This window comes from Protopterus annectens, chromosome 5.part0 (assembly GCF_019279795.1).
Source record: "Protopterus annectens isolate FY-2018-M chromosome 5.part0, PAN1.0, whole genome shotgun sequence".
Taxonomy (NCBI): domain Eukaryota; kingdom Metazoa; phylum Chordata; order Ceratodontiformes; family Protopteridae; genus Protopterus; species Protopterus annectens.
This window is the reverse complement of record NC_056735.1, coordinates 152,064,175-152,087,491: the sequence shown is the minus strand read 5'-3', so window position 1 is coordinate 152,087,491 and position 23,317 is coordinate 152,064,175. Positions and strand designations below refer to the sequence as shown.

The 23,317-nt window shown below is 43.7% G+C and overlaps 1 protein-coding gene across 2 annotated transcripts in view; it reads left to right on the top strand.

The window, feature by feature from the left end:
• The window catches only part of MITD1 (microtubule interacting and trafficking domain containing 1), a 257,806-nt gene that overhangs the window by 168,312 nt on the left and 66,177 nt on the right, over nucleotides 1-23,317 (top strand). The gene's annotated exons all lie outside the window — the stretch shown is intronic.

Genomic DNA, 23,317 nt, shown 5'->3' with positions numbered 1-23,317 from the left:
AGGGAGGATATATGATATGAGGGTAAGTACCTTGGACAGGGAGGGGTGTTTGGAAGTCGCAAGCCCATGAGCCCCCAAATGGAAACAGTGGGACTGAGGTCCCCACCCATGTGCAGTCACCACTGTACCTTCACGACCCCAAAGGTGGCCGTGCTGGGGGCTGGGTAAGAAGGGGCAGGCTCACCCTCCAATTGCACCACTCGGCCCTCAAGCTGGCATAGCTGGTCTTGAAATGCCCTATCAATCTGCCTACACACCACGGCCAGGACCTGATGACGGGTGACTGGTTCCTCCCCGCTCCCGGGGGGGGGGTGAGCCCCATCCCCTGCGGCGATTCCACCTGAAGGTGATGCAGGGCCTATGGAGGAGGATGTCCCAGGCTGGGCCCTAGACATGCTGGTGCCCGGTGCTCTGGCCAGCTGAGGTGGGACAGGTGGGTCCGCTGGGACCGGCCTTCCCATACGAGCTATGGTGTTGCAGTTTACAGACAGATATGGGTTAGTAGTAGTCAACAACATTCAGGATTAGTTATGACAGCATGCATAGGTATACCCATTAACCCAAGGCACCAAATTTAAACAAGTTACATAGCGAGCAGAATGCATGCATATATTAGAACAGCAGTGGTCATTACAACAGCATGCAGGTTTTATTGATGGCAACAGGCCACCAGTATGGGTGTATTTTCACATGGCACATGCATAGAACCAAATTTGGATATTTATGAACCAATAGGACATATGTCGCAACATAAGTTTGGAGAGTAAACATACTCATTGAGGTGTATAATTGGGTTATTGTTGCACATGTGATGGGGGCAAGAAAGAGACTTCAGTTAACAACTGATACATCCCTGTAGTTTTCTGAATTTTATTAGTCACTGCAGTGATTTGTCCCTTACATGTATTATTACACTACCTACTGGCCTTACTTTGTACAATGGTATGTTTGAAGATTAGTATATATGTGGACTGTGTCTAACGTATAGTCTACACCTTTTACCTGTTATAGCTGCTGAGAAGATCTTTGTTAACACTACTTGACAATTTCTACACATACTCCCAGATTCCATGTTGATGTTATATACATACCCCTCAATCCGTTATTGCACACACTCTGGTTCAGGCTTGACAGGATGCAGGTGTTAATGTGACATATTATGAGAATTGCTCTCATACACCTTGGGTGTGATGCTACAATGACAGTTTTGTTTTCATATACATTCTCTGACTATGTACAGGTTTGACTATTGGTTATATGTCATCACAGGCTGCCTACATTTCTTGGATCATCACACTGATTTCTCAGGGGAACAGGGTATCAGGCAGCAGATTTAGGCCATTTATCTGCACATGCTGGGCAGATCGGAACAGTTGAGGGGTATGAATATGCATACAGCTTACTATCTGAACATTCTGACGCAGTCTGTACAGTTGATGGTTATGATTATGTTTGCAGCTTACTCTCTGATCATTTTAGCAAACTCTGTACAGTTGGGTCTAATTATGCATACAGCTTTCTATCTGAACATTCTCACAAATTCTGTACAGCTGTGGGGTGTGATTATGTATGTAACTTACTACCACTCCCAGGATTCAGTCCGTGCTGTGTGTGGTAAAACTATTACAGTTAACATCACAGTACACTGTGCTGTGAGGGAATTGGTGTAAAGCTTTCAAATGTTTTCTCTCTAAGTCTCCCTCAGTTGTACAATATGACTAACCTCTTGTTATAAAGAACTTCCTACACATTTTATCTGCATACCACAGTGTGTGTAGCACTGCTTAATACTACAGTACTAATTATAGCATGCAAAGCTACAACATGTTAAATCAGAGTATACACAAGCACTCCAGGGGTTATACCTTTATTCACAGGATATGACCGTTCATGCAAGATTATTACTGACCTGCCTCATGACACAGCCTTTGCAGCCTAGCAGCATGGGCTTGCTGGTTCACAGCCCGCTCATCTGCAGCTGTCAGAGAAATACAGTGACATTTAGCCATACCGATCCATAGTATACATAAGCTAGGCAATTATTATCTACTTAGTGGAATGGGTGCTTACTCAGTACTGGGGCATCAGCCATCTGCCCGCACTCCTGGATCCACTGTTCCAGTAGATCCCCCTACGCTGCTTCATGTCAGCATGGTGATACCTGACCTGCTTACCAGTCCGGGGGATACCTGTGGCACTTAGTACCAACTTCACTCCCCTTTCACCCACTAAAGGGCCCATTTCAATACCAAAAGATTGCCAAATTCCAATAATCACAGCCACACAGGTAGAAACAGCACTCTCCAAATCTAAGAATACAGCATCCATGAGACCAGATGACATTCCCAGCCTGTGTACTGCATGAACTACAAAATGAACTGGCACCCCACCTAAGTGTCATGTTTAATCATAGCCTCACCTCAGGCTTCGTGCCCACTGAGTGGCGCACAGCTACAGTTATCCCACTCCACAAGGAAGGATCCACCTTGGATCCCGGGAACTACCGTCCCATCAGTCTGACAAGCCTGATCTGCAAGGGCATGGAACGCATTATCATGGAACTTATAAACAAAGACATTGGCAACCTCCAGACACTGGATCCCACCCATTTTGGGTTTGTGAAGGGTCGATCTTGTCTCCTGAATCTGATTGACTTCTTCGAATCGGTCTCCAGAGCTGTGGACGAGGGTAAGGAGGTCCACACAGCCTATCTGGGCCTCGCCAAGGCCTTCGACACCATACCCCACTCTGGAATCATAGATGAACTTACTAAGCTGGGTATAAATCCCTACGTCACTCGATGGGTTGCCAACTGGCTTACTGACAGAACTCAGACTGTAAAAGTAGCCGACTCCAAATCCAGCTCCAGACAAGTGACAAGTGGCGTACCTCAGGGTTCAGTCCTGGGACCACTCTTGTTTGGCATCTACTTCTCTGAAGTACAGGCCAACACTAAGGGACTCTGGCTAACAAAGTTTGCAGATGACTGCAAACTGGGAGCCATTATTGAATCCCCAAATGATGTGGATATTCTACAAAAGGGCCTTACAGAAACAGATGCCTGGTGCCAGAGCCATGGGCTCAAGCATAATGCCAAGAAATGTATAGTCACCCCCTTTGGAAAAAAACATGTACCCATGAACTACCACATAGGTGGCAGGACACTAATCATCGAAAGTGCGATGAGAGACTTAGGGACACAAGTAGACAGTGGTCTCACTTTCGATAACCACATCGCCACAACAGTCAGGAAATCCTTCTATGTGGCACACCTCATCACTAAGGGCTTTTCATCCAGAAAAAAGGAGGTCATTGTCCCACTGTACTCATCCCTCATTAGACCCATTATAGAGTATAATGCCCCATTTGGTATGTACCTCACAAGACATCTGCAACAGCTGGAAAGGCCACAGAAATGCCTCACTAAAAGAATCACAGGCCTAAAGCAGATGCCATATGCTGACCGTCTAAAAAAACTCCAGCTATACTCTGTGGCATATCGTCTACTCAGAGGCAATCTCTGCTTAACATACAAGGCCATGTCAAACCCTGAGCTGTTGGACATGCTCCACTTAAAGAAATCCCAATCCCTCAGAGCCACACGCTCCAGGGATCTAAACCTTATCATCACAATGAACAAAACATGCTGGAGGGATAGGTTCCTGACCCAGAGACTCCCCATACTCTGGAATACACTGCCCATACATGTCAAGCAGAGCACCTCATTGGCCGTCTTCAAAAGGAACCTTGATGATTGGATGGAAGATAGAAAATTCACCCCAGGGATCATGTCAGTCACCCTACTAGACAGGGGCCCAGAGAAGTAAATATTGTGGGAAAAAAATTCAAGGGAATTGTTATGGCTAGGCTTGCATAGGCCTTAGGGCCGATAGCCTAGTACCAACCTATGAACCTATAAACTAGTGAGGTCATTGGCGAGACTGTCCCAGGCCTCTGCTTTATACTGGGAGCCCTGGTAATGGCCCTGCAGGAGTCTCTGCTCATGGTGTTTGACCAGGAGCCACACCATGTATTTCGACTCATTAATGCCCCAGCGCTGCACTCTGAATCGAGTGCCTTCACCTACTCCAGCCATTTTGCCTACAGTAGGGAGCTGCAACCAGTTATGGGGATTATTGGTGCCTGTGGGGTTTAAATACGCCCAATTTCCCGCACTTTCCCATGATTGGACGGTTTTGAAAAGGCTAAGCCATGGGCACACCTACTTACCTAATGTTGGCATTGCTTAAAGGGGCATACCACTGGGCAGATCGAATTAGCCAGCCTACACATTGCTTACACCACCTGTGCAATGCTTAGCATTGCTTAATATGTAATTAGCATTATATTGTCCTTTTGACATTGATTTATAATTTGTTACATGTTATATCTGAGTCTGATATCTGTGATTCATGTGTACGTACACTGTATGGGGTCCTGGGGACTTCAACACCTTATTACAGTAACACCTCACATCTAGCCTTACTGCAGTACTCCAGTTCACATATTTATGTTATGTAGCAGGTTATACAACATCACACTGTACATAGATTCAGTTCACATGTTCGATTTGACTTTCCTATGGTGAGGATTTGCTTGCTGAAAGCTCACTGATATGTATGATGGCTTAGTAGTCAACTGCTGTGACTGTAGTGTACAGGGCCCTGAGTTTGAGCCTTACAGAAGCTGTTTATTTTGTTGCTGAGCAGAACACAGGCTGTTGGGTACAGAGTGACTAAGGCACTTTAAAGCAGTTGTAAGCGGGTGTGCGCGGAGCTAAGCAATGCCAACCTCTGGTTGCAGTTTATTACACTCAGCTTCTACTTTACTTAATCTGTGTAGGCAATGGTTACCCTCACGCAAACACACTTAAACATGCTTGCTAGTGCTTACATATGCTTACTACTGCTTATTTGTGCTTAAACCTGCTTACTAGTGCCTTATTCATTATGCCACTGACACTTCACATGTGCATTTAATGCAGTATTCCAATTCACATTTAAATGTTATTTAGTAGATTGTACAGCAAAAAAATGTTCATATACAAATTTCACATGGAAAATAGTATGTGCTGCAGTGGGAGTTGAACTGGGAATGCCTTCTCATTAGGCGGATGCTCTGCCCACTACACCATTGTATGCTGCTTCATTTGCATATATCTTCCTTGTTATCCTCTTCAGCCTTTTAAGCTGCTTTAACCATAGCTGTTCGATGGGCACACTCACGCAACTACAGTTGGCTTTAATCGGTGTTTAAAAAAAAATAAAAGGGTTTCTTTATTTACTTTTTCAATACTGTTGCTGTTGTACACATGGGGAACTGTTGGTGGGGATATGCAGACAGCTATGAGCGATCTCCCTCATCTCTTAACACTTTCTGCTTTTCTACATTGCAGGGACGTGTTTATTCTGAGAGCTCTACTCTCAGACATGCCCCCTGCACTCGTACATGCTCTGTGTAAGCCTGGGAGCTCGGGCAGCTCGCCTTCATTTATATGCATGGCGCGCTGCCATCCTGCTCCTAAACGGGCACTTCCGTGTAGGACTAAACTAGTCCTGCACGGAAGATTACTGAATACGGGGGAAACTTTTAAAGAAGTGTAAATGTGAGCACAAAATCCTGCCACAGGATAGGTGCACATTATGTGTACTTCCCTTAGGGGGCGAATACTTCTCTGTTGAATGTGATACTTGTGCATTGTTCAATTCACCTGCAATTAAACATTGGAAAAACAAGGTGTTATAAAAATTAAATGATGGCTGTACCTCTGCTTCCATTGGTCTGTGAACTCAATATCATTAATGACCCCACAACCTCTGGGACTAACCTTGTACCTATCAAGGATGATTTAACAAAGAAGCATATGGCTGAGAGTTGCTAAACCTGGTAAAGACAAAGATTCCTCTGAAGTTCCTTTTGCTGAAAAGCCGATTTTTGATTTGATGAAAAGTTGATGTATACAAGCTTATACATAAACTGTAAAATTCACTGGGACATTGACTCATGCCAGCAATAGTTTTGATAACTTTGGGGCAAGCTTGGCTTGGCTGAAAAATGACTCTCTGGGCAGTAGTTTAGTAATCACCTGTAACTCTGAGACTTCTACATTCATTGTTTCTCCTACAGGAAAATCAGAGGTTCCATTTAAATTCTCTTGAGAAGATCCTCATTACACTGGTTAGAACAGACAGTGTGTTGCCTTTTTTTCAGATTCTGAAAAGCAGACAGGGTTTTCTTCTCCTCCAAGCCATCTTCTACCAATTTTTTTAGGAATCATTATATTGTTTTTTTAATATTTTTTTCTAGAAAAAGATGATGGGGGGTTTTGTAAAAGACCAGGAAAAAGTATGTTTATTAAGGTTAATACTTATTAAGTATATGGTAAGCAAATCCCTCACAACGACTAACATTCTAAGTGTTTGTTTTGTCATAGTGTAGAGCATGACTTGGACTCGTGTTCTTGTTGTTCGTCATTCATCCCAACTTCCAGAAAAGGGGTGCAAGCCTAATTCCATGCAGCTGTGGCATCTGCCAAAGCCTCTAGAACCTTCCCACCAAAGAAGAAATACTGCAAGAAGAAGAAAAAGTGGGAAATCAAGGATGCTTCAAACACTTTGGTTTTCTTGGGCCTGGTGACCCCACATGTGGTGAGGTGCTTTTTTTAGACCCTGTCAGCCTTGGACAAAGCCTCGGCACAACTTCTGTGCAGGCACACACACCATCAACTTTTCGCACATCCTTCTGGACTGACGGATCCAACTCACTTCCTTCCTGACTCTGACTGCCCTTCAGTGTCCAGAGCACACGCACTGTAATTTCAGAAGGGGAAGGTGGGAGTTCCGCTGTTCTTGTATGTGAAGTGGTTTCTTGGTAACAGCATCATGGTCATGTTTCCTTGTCATTGACCTGAGACCTCCATTGCAGCAGTTCTGTTGATGTACAAAGCACTAGTGCACAAACCAAAATATGTTAAATTGCCTCACCCTAGGCTGGGTTGTGCCTGTTCCCACTCCATTTTATGGGCTTTATCTGGCTCCGTAGCCAAGCTAACGGAGTGCTTTTGTATCTTTCTTGAAAACTAGAAGGCCAGACTTGGATGTCTCTGAAGTGTCTGTAGCCCCTGCTTGTAAAAAGAAAAGGCTAGTTCCTGCTGAATTAGTATTCATATACCGAAAGGCAAGTGAACTAGTGTATGTGGACCATAGTCCATTTACTGAAAGTTATGATTCTGACAGTGAAGACACTTTGTCCTCTGCTTCTCCTCCAGAGGCCATTTCCTTTGAAGATGCTCTTAGTAGGATGAAGGGAGGTGTTCCAGTGGAAAACCAAAAGAATGCTGTTAAGATCAGCAAAGGTACAAGGCTTACATAGGTTTGCCAGAACCCAAGCCTGTAGCACTCTTGCCAGTACTAGATGTCCTGGAGGATGTCTTTAACAACTCATCTGTGGAGCTGGATGCCTTTACTTCTGCTCCTAGTAAGCCTGATCAGTTCTACATGGTCAATGACTCCCATAAATGCCTTTAAAGGGATTCTTTGGCAGATTTAGATATGGTGTCTTTGGATCCCAGCAAGTAAGGCACCTCATCCAGGAATCACATTCCCAATGATAAAGTAAGTAGAGCACTTAACAGATTTATGGAAGAAGTTTACATCTCTGCTAACCTTTCCCTCAGAGCCTTAAACTACTACTCCGACATGCTTAACTACCAGTAATCCCTGTTGCAAAAGGTGAAGGCTAAGACAGGGAATTTAAAATTAAGATCTGCAGCAAGAGATGCTGAACCTTTATGACATGTCTTTACAGGTGGCCAGGTACACTAAGAAATGTGGCAGTGATGCTGTGGACACATCATGCAGGGAGGCAGTTTTTGAGTCTGTAATGTCGAGACATGCTTGGCTGGGGACCTCACTCCTTATAGGTAATGTTAAAACAGAGATCCTTAATGTCCTTTTGAACAAGGGCCTTCTGTTTGGACCTCTTACTCAGGAAAACTGTACGAACCTGGAGGAAGAGGATGAAACTACCCAGTCTGTTCGGCAGATTTTTCAGACCCAAGATCCAAGATATAGCTGCACTTTCCCAGCAAATTGTTTGCCTTTTCAGCATAAATAGGGCAGTGCCAGACCTGGCAAAGGGAAGAAAAGGAAATTTGAGAAGAAGAATGGCATCTGAGACACAGATACCCAGTGGAAACAACCATGACCTAGCCAGGTGGCCTCCTTCCCCTTTCTTGTCCAAGCCCACCACAGCCCAGACCCTTCCCATCCTACCCTTCTTCACCACTCATAAGTTGGAATGCATGTGCCCTTCTTTATAAGGAATTGAGAGGGAATCACTGAAGCTCATTATATACTAAATATATTCAAAACAAGGATACATATGGTAATTTCTAGACATTCCATGATTAAGGTGCACCCTTAATGTTCCCATAGAATAATTACCCATAATTTTAGAAGTAAAACAAGAGATGGTAGGCCCAGAGGCCATAAAAGGGGTCCCTGTGAAGCAGGAAGGACAAGGCCTTTTAGGACCAGTTTAGATCTCTCATATCTGAACAAATTTCTCAGTCTTCCAAAATTCAAAATGTTTACCCATCAAAGCCAGTTCCTCATGCTCCTTTCAAATGCATTATGGAAACTCTAGAACTGAAGGACTCTTATCTCCATTTCCTTATTGTCAGAAGGCAAATAAAATATCTGAGGTTTGCAAAAGAGGCGTACACATCCAGTTCACCTCCTCACCCTCTGGCATCTTCACAGTCCCCAGCCACTGTGGTTGTATTTTGCAGGACAAAGTGTGTACAAAATTTCCTTTCCTTTGACAACTTTCTAATCCTGGTGGTGTCCCAGTTGGACATCCTTTGCATTTTTTGTATTCACCCTGACTTGCTTCAGGAACCGAAGTCTCAAAGTTGTTAAGTTTTTGTCAGAAACTTATTTTCCTAGGGATGTGCAGGAGCACCTCTATGAGCAGTCTTTCTTCCCTATGACAGAGTATCTCACCTGACTGAGTAGTTCCAAAATATTTACAACAAACAGAAACCATGACCAGAGAGTTCCTCATGATGATAGGCTTCATGACATCATGCATTGTAGTGGTTTCCTTACCATGCATGCACATGAGGAAACTCCACTGGTACCTGTGAAAAGCTTGCACAGCTACTTTTTAGAGACCAAGATCCCTTTTCTGTCTTGCATCAAGTGTGAGCTGTTGTGGCAAATTCAGCAGTGTGTTTGGAATCAGGGAGTGCCCTTTAGGGCACTACAGCCTACAGTGACTCTGAGCATAGATTCATCACTTTCCTACACCAGGGCGTGCTGTAGGTCTGGACCACCAATACAACTGTAATGTTGCACATCAGTAAGAAGAAATGACCTATATCCCATCAGAGCAGATTGTGTTAGCAGATAGGCTAAGCAGATCTCAAGCAGACCCCCCACAACTGGATGCTAAATAGAGATGTATTTTTGGAACTGACCAGATTGTGGGGTGTACTGGGGATGCATCTTTTTGCCTTACATTTTAACAAGTAGATTAAAAAGTTATGTGGAAATTCAGCAACTCCAGAAATATGGAAAACAGATGCTTTCTCCCTCTTCAGGTCTGTTTCTTTACTCTTTTCCTTCATTTCCATTGATCTCCAGGGTACTGATCAGTATCAGGGAAGAGAAAAAAAAGCAACCCTACTAATGCCCTTTTTGCCAAGATGGTGCTGGTTCCATCACCTGAGCAGCATGGCAAGAGGAATGCGCAAAGAGCTGCCTAAGGATGTGGATCTTCTGTCTCAAAACAGGTTTCCTGCTGCACCGAAATCTGGACACTGTGAGGATGACCGCTTGGATGATATTACCCTAGTAGCCAAAGGTATTTCATCTAGATCCAGAGATGTTATTGACCTCGTATATTTAACACTTATCAGACCCATTATAGAGTAAAATGTTTTAAATGTGTATGTCACACAACATTTCAACAAACTTGAAAAACCCCAGATGTTCCTTAAAAAGATATCTTAGTTGTTAGGAGAGACTGAAAGCTCCACCAGTGTAGTTTGTATATCAAAGACTTTTGAAGGTAATCTCAGCCTCACCATGTGAAATCTGATGGTGCTTGATCTGCTATATCTCACTAAGACAGCTCTGCTAACACTAGCATCCCAGAACTGAACCTTCATCAGCAAATAAATAGAACACAGTGGTGAGAGAGAGAGTCATCATTCAGTGCCTCCTACTTCACTGGAATAAACTTCCTTTGTAGGTTAAACAGTGTGGATGTTCATCGTGCATACAGTTGCAGTCATAACAGATGGGTTATCCTGCCGTCAGGCGGGTCCTCGGTCGGCCGAATTCCAAAGTCTAGGTCCGGCGTCGGATGTCGCCGCTTCTTCCCTGACGTCATTGCGGCAGGGGTATAAAAGAACCAGCCGAAGCCATTTTCTTCAGTCTTTCTTGCCGCGCGGTGCCCGAAGCAGAAGCAGTTCGCAAGTTCCGGTCGGCCAGCTCCTGAGATTATGAATATTTTTCAACCGAAGTCTTCTTGAAAGCAACTTTTCTTGCCTCAGACCGATGTCAGACAAAGTTAATAATTGCATTTCATGTGGGAAGCAAATACCGCATAAGGATTTCCATTCCCTCTGCATTCCTTGCTTAGGCCCAGACCACGACGTCTCGGCCTGTCGTTTTTGTGCTACATTCAACAAACGCACTATTAAGCATCGAGCGGAGTTCGCCCAACACTATTTTGGCAAAAAGTTTAATTACATTATGTCATCGGATACTCCGACTCCAGTTTTGAGTAAAAAACGCAAAGATAAGGACCGACATATGAGGTCCGTGACTTCTACCGACACCACGCTAAAGCCGACTACAGGTGCTCCGGTTCTCAGCGAGGCGCCTACGCAGCCCCTGACTACTGATGACACTTCCTTAGCGGTGTCTTCTGTGTCCGAGGTCGCAGGCTCCTCTGCCCACACCCTGATTACAGATACCGATGCCACTCTTGGCGGGGAAACTCAGAGTTTAGACAGGCCTGCCACCTCTCAAGGTGTCTTCAGGCCTTCTTCTTTTTCCATTAAGGCTTTCACTAAATCTAAAGCAGCCATGCATACTAAAAGACATGCTCCACAGGGCCCCTCTCAAGGCCCCATGCCTAAAAAACAGATGCTCAAAATGGCTGAGGATTTAATTACTCTTATCAGGGGTTCTCAACCCCCCTCGGACAAAAGGCCCAGAGTGGAGGAAGAATACCCTTCCTCTGACCAGGCCTTCATTACTTCAGAACATTCTGAAGACCAGGAACATTCATACTCCCCTTTTGAAGATTCAGATGCAGAGGAGTCCATTCCCTCTGTCTCCCCCCCTGAGGACTATTCTTTTGGGGAAACCTTGCATACCTTGAGGGAACACTTCCACTGGGAAGGCCAAGATTACTCAGACTCCAAGAAAAGGCTCAGGGATTTCCTCTTGCTCCCTCAGCACAGGCCTCTGGCTATCCCTCCTGTCTTAGACATACTAGATGATGTGTATTCAGAGGCCAGCCTTAACCCAGATTCTTTACCTCCAGCTCCAGTCAAGCCTGACAGGTATTACGGGTTCCTGATTCACACCAATTCCTATACAAAGCCATGCTGCTGACCCAGAAACTATTTCACAGGGTCCCAAGGAATTGAAGTCCCTTAAACACTAAATGCTTAATGTAACCCTGTTAAAACCTTTTTTTCTTTAATTTTCAGGGGAAAAAAACTTTTTACAAACCTTTGGGAAGGAAAAGGGGGGAGGGAATGAAAACTTTAACCTTTCAGGTTCTGTTGGCCCAAAAAATTTTTCCCCCGGGTTTTTTTTCCCATGATCCAAGATATAGCTGCAATTTCCCAGCAAATTGTTTGCCTTTTCAGCATAAATAGGGCAGTGCCAGACCTGGCAAAGGGAAGAAAAGGAAATTTGAGAAGAAGAATGGCATCTGAGACACAGATACCCAGTGGAAACAACCATGACCTAGCCAGGTGGCCTCCTTCCCCTTTCTTGTCCAAGCCCACCACAGCCCAGACCCTTCCCATCCTACCCTTCTTCACCACTCATAAGTTGGAATGCATGTGGCCTTCTTTATAAGGAATTGAGAGGGAATCACTGAACCTCATTATATACTAAATATATTCAAAGCAAGGATACATATGGTAATTTCTAGACATTCCATGATTAAGGTGCACCCTTAATGTTCCCAAAGAATAATTACCCATAATTTTAGAAGTAGAACAAGAGATGGTAGGCCCAGAGACCATAAAAGGGGTCCCTGTGAAGCAGGAAGGACAAGGCCTTTTAGGACCAGTTTAGATCTCTCATATCTGAACAAATTTTTCAGTCTTCCAAAATGTTTACCCATCAAAGCCAGTTCCTCATGCTCCTTTCAAATGCATTATGGAAACTCTAGAACTGAAGGACGCTTATCTCCATTTCCTTCTTGTCAGAAGGCAAAGAAAATACCTGAGGTTTGCAAAAGAGGCGTACACATCTAGTTCACCTCCTCAGCCTCTGGCATCTTCACAGTCCCCAGCCACTGTGGTTGTATTTTGCAGGACAAAGTGTGTACAAAATTTCCTTTCCTTTGACAGCTATCTAATCCTGGTGGTGTCCCAGTTGGACATCCTTTGCATTTTTTGTATTCACCCTGACTTGCTTCAGGAACCTAGGTCTCAAAGTTGTTAAGTTCTTGTCAGAAACTTATTTTTCCAGGGATGTGCAGAAGCACCTCTATGAGCAGAGTCTTTCTTCCCTAGGACAGAGTAACTCACCTGACTGAGTAGTTCCAAAATATTTACAACAAACAGAAACCATGACCAGAGAGTTCCTCATGATGATGGGCTTCATGACATCATGCATTGTAGTGGTTTCCTTACAATGCCTGCACATGAGGAAACTCTACTGGTACCTGTGAAAAGCTTGCACAGCTACTTTTTAGAGACCAAGATCCCTTTTCTGTCTTGCATCAAGTGTGAGCTGTTGTGGCAAATTCAGCAGTGTGTTTGGAATCGGAGTGCCCTTTAGGGCACTACAGCCTGCAGTGACTCTGAGCATAGATTCATCACTTTCCTACACCAGAGCGTGCTGTAGGTTTGGACCACCAATACAACTGTAATGTTGCACATCAGTAAGAAGAAATGACCTATATCCCATCAGAGCAGATTGTGTTAGCATATAGGCTAAGCAGATCTCAAGCAGACCCCCACAACTGGATGCTAAATAGAGATGTATTTTTGGAACTGACCAGATTGTGGGGTGTACTGAGGATGCATCTTTTTGCCTTACATTTTAACAAGTAGATTAAAAAGTTATGTGGAAATTCAGCAACTCCAGAAATATGGAAAACAGATGCTTTCTCCCTCTTCAGGTGTGTTTCTTTACTCTTTTCCTTCATTTCCATTGATCTCCAGGGTACTGATCAGTATCAGGGAAGAGAAAAAAAAGCAACCCTACCAATGCCCTTTTTGCCAAGACGGTGCTGGTTCACCTGAGCAGCATGGCAAGAGGAATGTGCAAAGAGCTGCCTAAGGATGTGGATCTTCTGTCTCAAAACAGGTTTCCTGCTGCACCGAAATCTGGACACTGTGAGGATGACCGCTTGGATGATATTACCCTAGTAGCCAAAGGTATTTCATCTAGATCCAGAGATGTTATTAACCTCGTATATTTAACACTGATCAGACCCATTATATAAATGTTTTAAATGTGTATGTCACACAGCATTTCAACAAACTTGAAAAACCCCAGATGTTCCTTAAAAAAGATATCTTAGTTGTTAGGAGAGACTGAAAGCTCCACCAGTGTAATTTGTGTCTCGAAGACTCTTGAAGGTAATCTCAGCCTCACCATGTGAAATCTGATGGTGCTTGACCTGCTATATCTCACTAAGACAGCTCTGCTAACACTAGCATCCCAGAACTGAACCTTCATCAGCAAATAAATAGAACACAGTGGTGAGAAAGAGTCATCATTCAGTGCCTCCTACTTCACTGGAATAAACTTCCTTTGTAGGTTAAACAGTGTGGTTCTATGTCTTCCTTCAGATTAAACAGGGACAGCTAGATAAATGCTCTCAAATTTACCCAAGGACTGACTGACCCTTCCCTCCTAGAAAAGGAGGTAAAGGCCTTAGGGTGGGTATTGGCAATGTGTACATGGCCATTAGAGTAATACACTTGAAACTCCCGTGTATACTTAGGTAAATGTAAAAAAAAAATCCTTCTAGTGCCACCCAAGGACCTAGAGTCTGTGGTCCTGGAATACCTGTCAGCCCTTTACAAATCAGATTTAGCTCACCTGTCTAGGACTTGTGAGGACTAGAACAGTCTGTATTATGATGGACATAGTGCAGCTGTGTTAGGAATTTAACATAAATGCAGATGTTTGTATAGATTCACTATAGCAGTCCAAATACCCTCCTTCCTTCACCAGTTTCCCTTCTTTTCTAATTTGATTGTTGCCTCTTGAGTTGGGATAGTTTCCTTGTTCCCATTTTATACTTTTCCTGTCACCTTCCCATCAGGCCCCATCTTCTCCCTTTGTCTACCTATCACCTGTAAAGGAGGAGGGATCCTCTAAGAGGGATTTGGAGCAGATGGGCCTGTGCCACCTCACTTGCTATGGCTCTGATGCCAGAGTAATCCCCCTAACTTTGTGGGGGGAGGGAAGAAAGCAAGATCTGAAGATGCCATCAGCTGTCACTCCCTTTATTCCACCCGAGTGTACTTGCGCCTTTGGTGGTAGGGCATCAGTCAAAGTTCTGGGGGAGGGTAGTGCTCTGGAAGTCAGACATATAGGATATCCCAAATATGAGAACTGCAGCAATGAATCAAATTGGACATCTGCATTTATAGTAGATACCAAGTACAACTGTTCTTACAGCAACTTTGGTCTTGAGAGAAAGCGTTTTAGTTGTCTGGAGTATTTTCAGTCAACAGGATGGATGAGTCAGAGGTTGTTTGCATCATCATTCTTTTATATGCAACTCTTTACAAACTTCTTCATGTTTTGAACTCTGCCTTCAAGGCCCAGTAGGAAGCACAAGTGCAAGAGAAAACAGATGAACTCTCCTCAGGAGTCGCCCACTCTGTTGATATCAATAAAGATGGAAGCATTGATTCTCCACTGTCTTGTGTTGATAGCGTTTTACTGGGAGAAACCTTGCTGGAACCTATTTACACCCCTGACCAACACCAAGTGCAACAAAGACATGCATCTGGAGCTTTTCTCCCCGGGCCTCCGCTGAAAACAGGCTCTGTGGAACCTAGTCGGACTTTCCCGGTCAACAAATGATAAATAAATAAATAAACAAATAAACAATTCTTCCTGTATTTGTCTTCCAGAGGAGTGTCCCAGGGATACTTTAGCCCATAAATGGAGTAAGGATTTCTTTACCCTTTTCTCTCTTTACTGTTTATCCTGAAGTTTATTCAGAAAGCCAGGCATAACGTATCCAAAGTCATTCTTATAAACCCATTTTGGACCTGACAAGTGTGGTCTCCTTTGCTCACGGCTCTTCTTTATCTTCTGGAGAAATCTGTATATCTGATGCCCATCAAAAAACACCTGACCCCCACTTTCTAGCATGCCTTATCCAAATATTCGTTTCCTGTGTCTAACTACATGGTTTCTCCAGTTCTGATAGTTGGTAGGGACTCTTCATACCCTGCAAGAGTAGTCCAAATCCACACCTGTACCTAGAGGCCTATTACCAGGAAAACATACAAAAGTAAACTAAATATGGTTTTCATTATGGGTATTTCCAAAGGTTTGAATCCCTTTAAGTTCCACTGCTTATGGTATTCGACTATCATTCTCAGATTGTTGACATAGGTGTAAGCTATTCTCCACTGAAGGTGTGCTTTCCTGCCATATCACACTTTCTTCATGGTTCTTACTTTTTATCACTAGCATCTTTGAAAGCATATAAAGCTTTTCTCGGAGATAGTTTCCTTATCCAGCCTCCAATCCATGATCTTGTCCCTCCATGAGGTGTGTGCTTTGTTTTAATAGAAATTGCCTCTTTGTCACTCAAAACCAGTTACTTAGGCAGAGTTATTTTTTTCGTGTGTGTGTGTGTGTGTGTGTGTGTGTGTGTGTGTGTGTGTGTGTGTGTGTGTGTGTATGTAAGAATTTATTTAAAATATAGTTACTGTAAGCAGGTAACCACCAGAAGGCACTGAATTTCAGAGGTAGTGGTGAGAAGGGGGTCTGGAGAGCTAGGTCAAAAACTCTGCTCAGTGAGGTATCCAGTGTGAAGCCCATTTTAGGTGTGGGTGGTGATGTCCCATACCAGGGCTGCAGTGCACATTTCCTGCATTCTGTCAAGGCTAAGCTGCACTTGGTGACTTGTTTAGTGATTAGTATTTTTTTTCACTTGGTATATGTTATCCTGTTTGTTACTAGTGGTGTAACTCTAGAGACAGTACCCTTGATGGCCATCGCATTTTAGATTAAAAAGATTGAAATTAGTGGTGGCCACAGTGCACCTAGCCCTCGTCCACTGTTTTATGTTTACACAGATGATTGACTGACTACATTAAATTTTGTTACGGGAACTACAGTAAAGCTCTGCTTTCTGATTGTACAGTTCATTCGGTAAGGGAAATGGCTGCCATTCAAGCTTTTTCCAGACGTACTTTCTTGGTTGAGGCTATGCAACAGCCACATAGGTTGCACAGACTACATTTGCAAGAACACTACAAGTTAAATGTGATCTCTGGGTGTAATGCTTCCTTTCAGATCATAGTTATTTGGAGTATCTTGTCAAGAAGGAGACCAACCAGACTGGTGAGCTTAGGATTCTGGCCTTTTGCTGATGCAGGTGGAACTTCTTATACAAGATATTAAAGTAATGTGCTTACCACAAGGTTAGGTGTGGATGAGCAGGTCCATCCTCATCACCATACCAATCCTCATTCCGCATGACTTATTGCAGGCATTGTCTTGAGAACTTTTTAGTGATTGTACATATTGTATATAATCTGTGTTAGCATCACATACCCAAGATTGGGAGAGGAAGCTAATTTGCAAAACATTGTGGGGAAAAGGGGAGGGGCTAGTAGCCTAGGGAAGTTTCAGATGCCAAGCTGACTGAAGGCGTACAGCTTTACTCCTTTTGTAAACAAGCACAGACCTGTTCATCTGCATCTAACTTCAAGCATGTAACGTTTCATTTTCTTTTATTGGAGCATTTATGTTAGTTTGCAGTTATCGGCATATCCCGTAATACATAGCCTATTTTCCAATGTTATGTCTGAGAAAAATAGTCCAGAAAAGATGTGATTCCCATACAGAACCGTTTGTGGCACTGTTGGTTAACTCCTGTTGAGATGGGCAGATAACCCACTACCTTCACTTGTGTCCTGTTGTATAAGAAGTGTTTACCCACTGAATTACATATCAATTGATAATTAATGCTACTAATTTATACATAATTATCTTATGGTAGATGGTGAAAACTGCCCTAATAAAGTCACGATCAGCAGTATGCACTCTTTGCTGCTGTTACATCTTCAAATAATGCCACAACATTGAAAAAACAAGCTCTCAGCTTAACAAAACTATACAATTCCATATGTAACAGAAATCTGTCTGCATTGTCATTTTAATACTAAGTGCTGGTGCAGGTACAGACTGACTAATGAATAAGGGCTTTTTAAAATTAAGTTGGAATACATTCTACAGTGTTGGACCAAGAATAGTGAAAGTTGTAGTTTATAAGCTTTATTAACGGTGTATAAGTACTACAAAATGTAATTATAAAAAGGGTTGATGGGGCTGAATATTGTGGAGAGTAATTAGATGTTCTTCATCTCACATTGCTGCAGTCCTTACATATGGGTAGTCCGCTGTCCTCGGTCGGCCCGAATACCAAAGTATTAGGCTGACGTCGGTCAAGGCGCTTAAAACTGACATCAGGACGTCAGGGTACAAAAGCGCATGACCGACGTCATATCCTCAGTCTTTTTTGCCGCATGGTCCGATGCAGAAGCAGCGTTGCAAGTGCCGTTCGGCGTTCTGAAATTTTTCGAGTTGAGTTTCAGACCGAATCCAAGTTGGCTAAGTACCCGTTAGATTATTTTGTTTTTCTTGCCTCAGTATTGTACGGATGTCAGAAAAAGTGAATAATTGTATTTCTTGTGGGAAACAGATACCACATAGGGATTATCATTCTTTGTGCATTCCTTGTTTGGGGCCTGAGCACGACGTAGTCGGGTGTCGCTTTGTGCTAGGTTCAATAAGCGCACTATTAAGCGAAGGTTAGATTGTGCTAGCCTGGTCTTGACAAGCGGTGCAATTATAATATGCCATCGGATTCTCCGGCCGCTTCCAAGAAGCGCAAAGACAAAACAGTTAAACCCAGGCAAGATGAGTCGTCCGTTCCGGACGCCGGTTCTTTAGAGGCTTCAGTGGAACCGGTGGGTCCGACGGAGACTTCTTTAGAGTCTCAGGGGAGACTTTAATTTTGCAGGATGTGGCCTCTCTTGAGGCAGGGCAGGCTGAAGGGGCTTCTCAGGTTACTGTACTCCCTCCCTTCCCAGGGTGGTTAGGCCCTCTCCTTCTGTTTCCAAGGCTTCTCCCAGGGGCAGGCCAGGTTTAGCATCTGTTGGTGTCACTCCTAGTTCAGCAGGGTCTGTGCCTAAGAAGCACATGCTTAAAATGGCAGAAGATTTGATTACTCTGATTAGAGGTTCTTTGCCCCTCCTGATAAGAGGCCTAGGGTGGAGCCAGAGTTGGGAAGTTTTGAACAGGCTTCAGATGTTTCAGAGTCTTGGCTGAAGACTTACAGGAGTACTCTCCTTATTCTGATTCTGATGCAGAAGATTCCACTCCTTCTGCTTCTCCTCCAGAGGATTTTTCTTTTCAGAGACACTTCACTCTATGAGGGAGCATTTTAAGTGGGAAGGTCAAGACTTCTCTGATTCTCGGAAAAGGCTTAGGGAATTTTGCTTTTACCTCAACATAGGCCCTTAGCTATTCCACCTGTTCTGGATGTTGTGCAGGATGTGTTTTCAGAGGCTTCAATCCTGATTCTCTGCCTCCTGCGCCTGTTAAACCAGATAGGTATTACAGGGTGCCTGAGGCTCATAAATATCTTTATAAGAGTCCTAGGGCGGACCCAGAAACTATTAGTCAGGGACCCAAGGGTGTCAAGGCCTCTGTTCTAAATAATCCGGTTCCTCTAGATAAAGATGCCAGAGCTTTGGATAGATGGGGAAAGAAGGTCTATACTTCTTCTACCTTAGCAATGAGGGCTTTGAATTGCCAGTTTCATATGTTGAAATATCAAAACTTTCTTCTTTCTCAATTGAAATCTAAGGTGGATGCTCTGGCAGAAGGCATTGAGTGTAAAGAATTACAAGATTTGGTGCATGTCTCTGAGCAGGTTGGTAAGCATTCTTTACAATGTGGTTTTGATGCTGTGCAGGCCTCGTCTAGGGTGGCTGCCACTGGTTCAGTTCTTCGCAGGCACACCTGGCTGAAGGATCAGAATTTTTCTGACCATGTTAAAACAAGGATTTTGGATGCTCCTTTGCAGTCTGAAGTGTTGTTTGGTCCACCTGTGGAATCAGTCTTGAAGAAAATGGAGGACAAGGCTAAGTCTATGCAGACTGTTAAGGATTTTTTGCAAGTTCAGCCTCCAAAGTTTAGTAGGAATTGGCGGCTAAGGGGTGGGCGTATCCTTCTTATGATTCTCAGTCTAGGGGTAGATCTAGACGTGGTAGGGGCAGAGCACAGAGTTCCTTCAGACATAGAACTGGGAGTTCACCTGCACAATCTTCGAGTGAGGGTAGGGGCCAGTCCTTTCGTAAACAGGCCCAATGACCTACTTTTTCAGCTGCCAGATCCCTCTTGCCTGGCGGCACCTTTGGGAGGAAGGTTGGCACTTTTCAAGGAAAATTGGATTTTAATTACCCAAGACAAGTGGGTACTGGATATCATACACCGAGGTTACAAGTTTTATTTCCATACCTTGCCTCCTTTCAAAGGCATGCCAGACGTTCCTCCTCAGCAAAGACTAGAAGCTCACAACAAATTTCTCTTCTACTTCAAATAGGAGCTATACAACCGGTCCCTCTGCCAGAAGTGGGCCTAGGATTTTATTCTCGCCTGTTTCTAGTACCAAAGAAAGGGGACACATGGAGACCCATTTTGGACTTATCTATCCTCAACACATATCTGGACATTCCCAAGTTCAAAATGTTGACGTTACAGCAGCTTTTACCTCTGCTGGGCAAAGATCACTGGATGGTGACTCTGGATCTCAAGGAGGCTTATCTTCATGTTCCTATCAGGCCCAGTTGCAGGAAGTATCTGCGTTTTGGGCTGGGACTTTTCATTATCAGTTCTCTGCATTGCCCTTTGGCTTATCTACTGCGCCCAGAGTGTTCACGAAGGTTCTGGCTCCAGTGGTAGCTTTCTTCAGGCTAAGAGGAATACAAATCTATCCTTATTTGGACGATTGCCTGATTCTGGCTCAAGGAAAGGACGAACTTCTTCATCATCTACAGTATGTGATGGCAGTGTTAAGATGCCTAGGGTATTCTGTGAACGAAATAAAGTCCAGTCTAGTACCCTCTCAGGACATGTGCTTTCTGGGTGTGAGACTGAATACAGCAGCCCAGATGGCCTTTTTGACCCCGGACAAACAAAAGAATCTTTCTCTTTATTTCCATCAATTGTCTCGTCAGTCCAGGCTGACTGCAAGGACAGTCCTTCAAGCCTTGGGGTTCATGGCATCTTGTATTCTGGTACTTCCCAATGCCAAACTGCATATGAGGAAGCTACAATGGTATCTCAAAAATGTGTGGATGCAACACTGCCAAGATATGGACACTGTCTTTCAGATAATACCTTGCATTCAAAAGGAATTTTTGTGGTGGGCTCAGGAATGTCACCTAAACAAGGGACTCTCTGTGACCCAACCAGAGGCGAGTCAGATTCTAACGACAGATGCCTCAGACAAAGCTTGGGGAGCTCATCTAAATGGAAAATGGGTACAAGACACGTGGCCTGCCAGACTTCAACATTTACATATCAACTTGAAGGAGATGTTAGCAGTCCAATTTGCATTGATAGCTTTCAAGGATTTACTTCTTCCAGGGCAGGTGTTGATTCAAACAGACAACACAACTGTCATGTGGTACATCAACAAGCAAGGGGGGACACATTCATATCCTCTATGCAGACAAGCAATGATTTTGTGGGAGACTGCTCTCAGTTTGCAGCTAAATCTTCAGGCAAGGTTTCTGCCAGGAGCACAGAACTCCTTAGCAGATGTGTTGAGCAGACAAATTATGGATCCCTACGAGTGGAAATTGGATCCTCATGTATTTCAAAATTGACAGTGTTATGGGGAACTCAGACATAGATCTGTTCGCTTCTCCACTAAATTACCAGCTGCCAAAGTTTTGCACAAAAGGTTTCATCCCACAGCTTGGAAAGTGGATGCTCTCTCATTCAATTGGAGCAATCTTCACGTGTATGCCTTTCCACCACTGCCTCTCCTCCCAAAGGTGCTCCTGAAGGTCAGACAGGACAAGCCAACCATGATTTTAATAGCTCGATTGGCCTCGACAGCACTGGTACCCATTACTGAGAAGTCTGGTGCAGGAGCCTCCATGGCCTTTGCCTTGATTCCACACCTGCTGTCTCAGGAGAACAGTCATTTACTCAATGTCAAACTTCACTCTCTACATCTAACTGCCTGGCATATTCTGTTTTAAACCCTGGAGGGTCTCAGCTTCCACAACAAGTTTTGAATGTTATTTTGGAGGCCAGAAGGCCTAGTACAAGGAAAGTTTACAGATAAATGGAGGAGATTTTAATTTTGGAGTACAGCAAAGGACTTTGATGTTTCTAAACCTAACTTAAGTGTTGCTCTTCAATACCTTACTGAGTTATTGGACAAAGGTTTGTCCTTCTCCTCTATAAAGGTTCATGCTGCAGCAATTTCTGCTCACTATGACTGTGACCCACCATTATTTTCTCATCCTTTGATTAAGCAATTCCTTAGAGGGGCAAAGAATATAAGACCACCACGTAGAGCTCCTACTCCTGCTTGGGATCTCAATTTTGTGTTGGAGAAACTCACTCTACAACCTTTTGAGCCTGCAGCGACTGCCGAGTTGAAATATTTATCATGGAAGACTGCTTTTTTGTTGGCCATTACATCTGCGAAGGGTTTCTGAATTACAGGCCCTTATGGCGGTTGAGCCTTTCTTAATTTTCCACAAGGATAGGGTGTCTTTGCGTACTAACCCTTTCTTTATGCCTAAAGTGGTTTCTAGTGTGGCTTTAAACCAAACGATTCATTTGCCTACTTTTTATGCAAACCCCCAAAATAAAGGGGAGAAGATTTTGCACACTTTGGATATACACAGACAGTTGCGATATTATTTGAACAGAACAAAAGGGTTCAGGCAGTCTCAGCAGTTGTTTGTTTCATTTGCTTTGTGTTCTCAGGGCAAACCTGTTTCAAAACAAACTATTTCTAAGTGGATTGTTTTTTGTATTGCTTTCTGTTATTCCCATCATGGTAAGGAGATTCCATCTGGGATTAGGCCTCATTCCACTAGGGCTACTGCCACTTCTACAGCTTTTTTAAGGGGAGTGGCTACTAAGGATATTTTGGAGGCAGCTACTTGGAGTTCAGTGCATACTTTCTCTAAGCATTACCACCTTCCACTTTACTCTAAATCTAGGGCTGGATTTGCCACTGCAATTTTACAGGGCATTTTGGCAGCTCCTAATGCTTTATAGTTTTGCCATCCTCCCTTACCTCTGCTTTGGGATTCTACCCATATGTAAGGACTGCAGCAATGTGAGATGAAGAACATAGTACAGTTTTGTACCTACCATAAATGTAGATGTTGAAGATCCACATTGCTGCAGTCCAATACCCTCCCTCCTTCCCTCTGTAGTTAGAGGTGGTTGTGTGGTGTGGGTTGTAAATATTGTAAATATGGTTAGTGTAGGGTGGTTGGTTGTTTTTGCTGTTTTGGCTTTGCCCTTTCTTTTCAGGGCCTTCTGACATCTGGGGCAAGAAAAGACTGAGGATATGACGTCGGTCATGCACTTTTGTACCCTGACGTCCTGATGTCAGTTTTAAGCGCCTTGACCGACGTCAGCCTAATACTTTGGTATTCGGGCCGACCGAGGACAGCGGACTACCCATATGTAAGGACTGCAGCAATGTGGATCTTCGAACATCTACATTTATGGTAGGTACAAAACTGTACTTTTTAATAATTTTGCCAGATTAGAGCAGCACTTTTGATAAAGTAATTTGTGTGTTA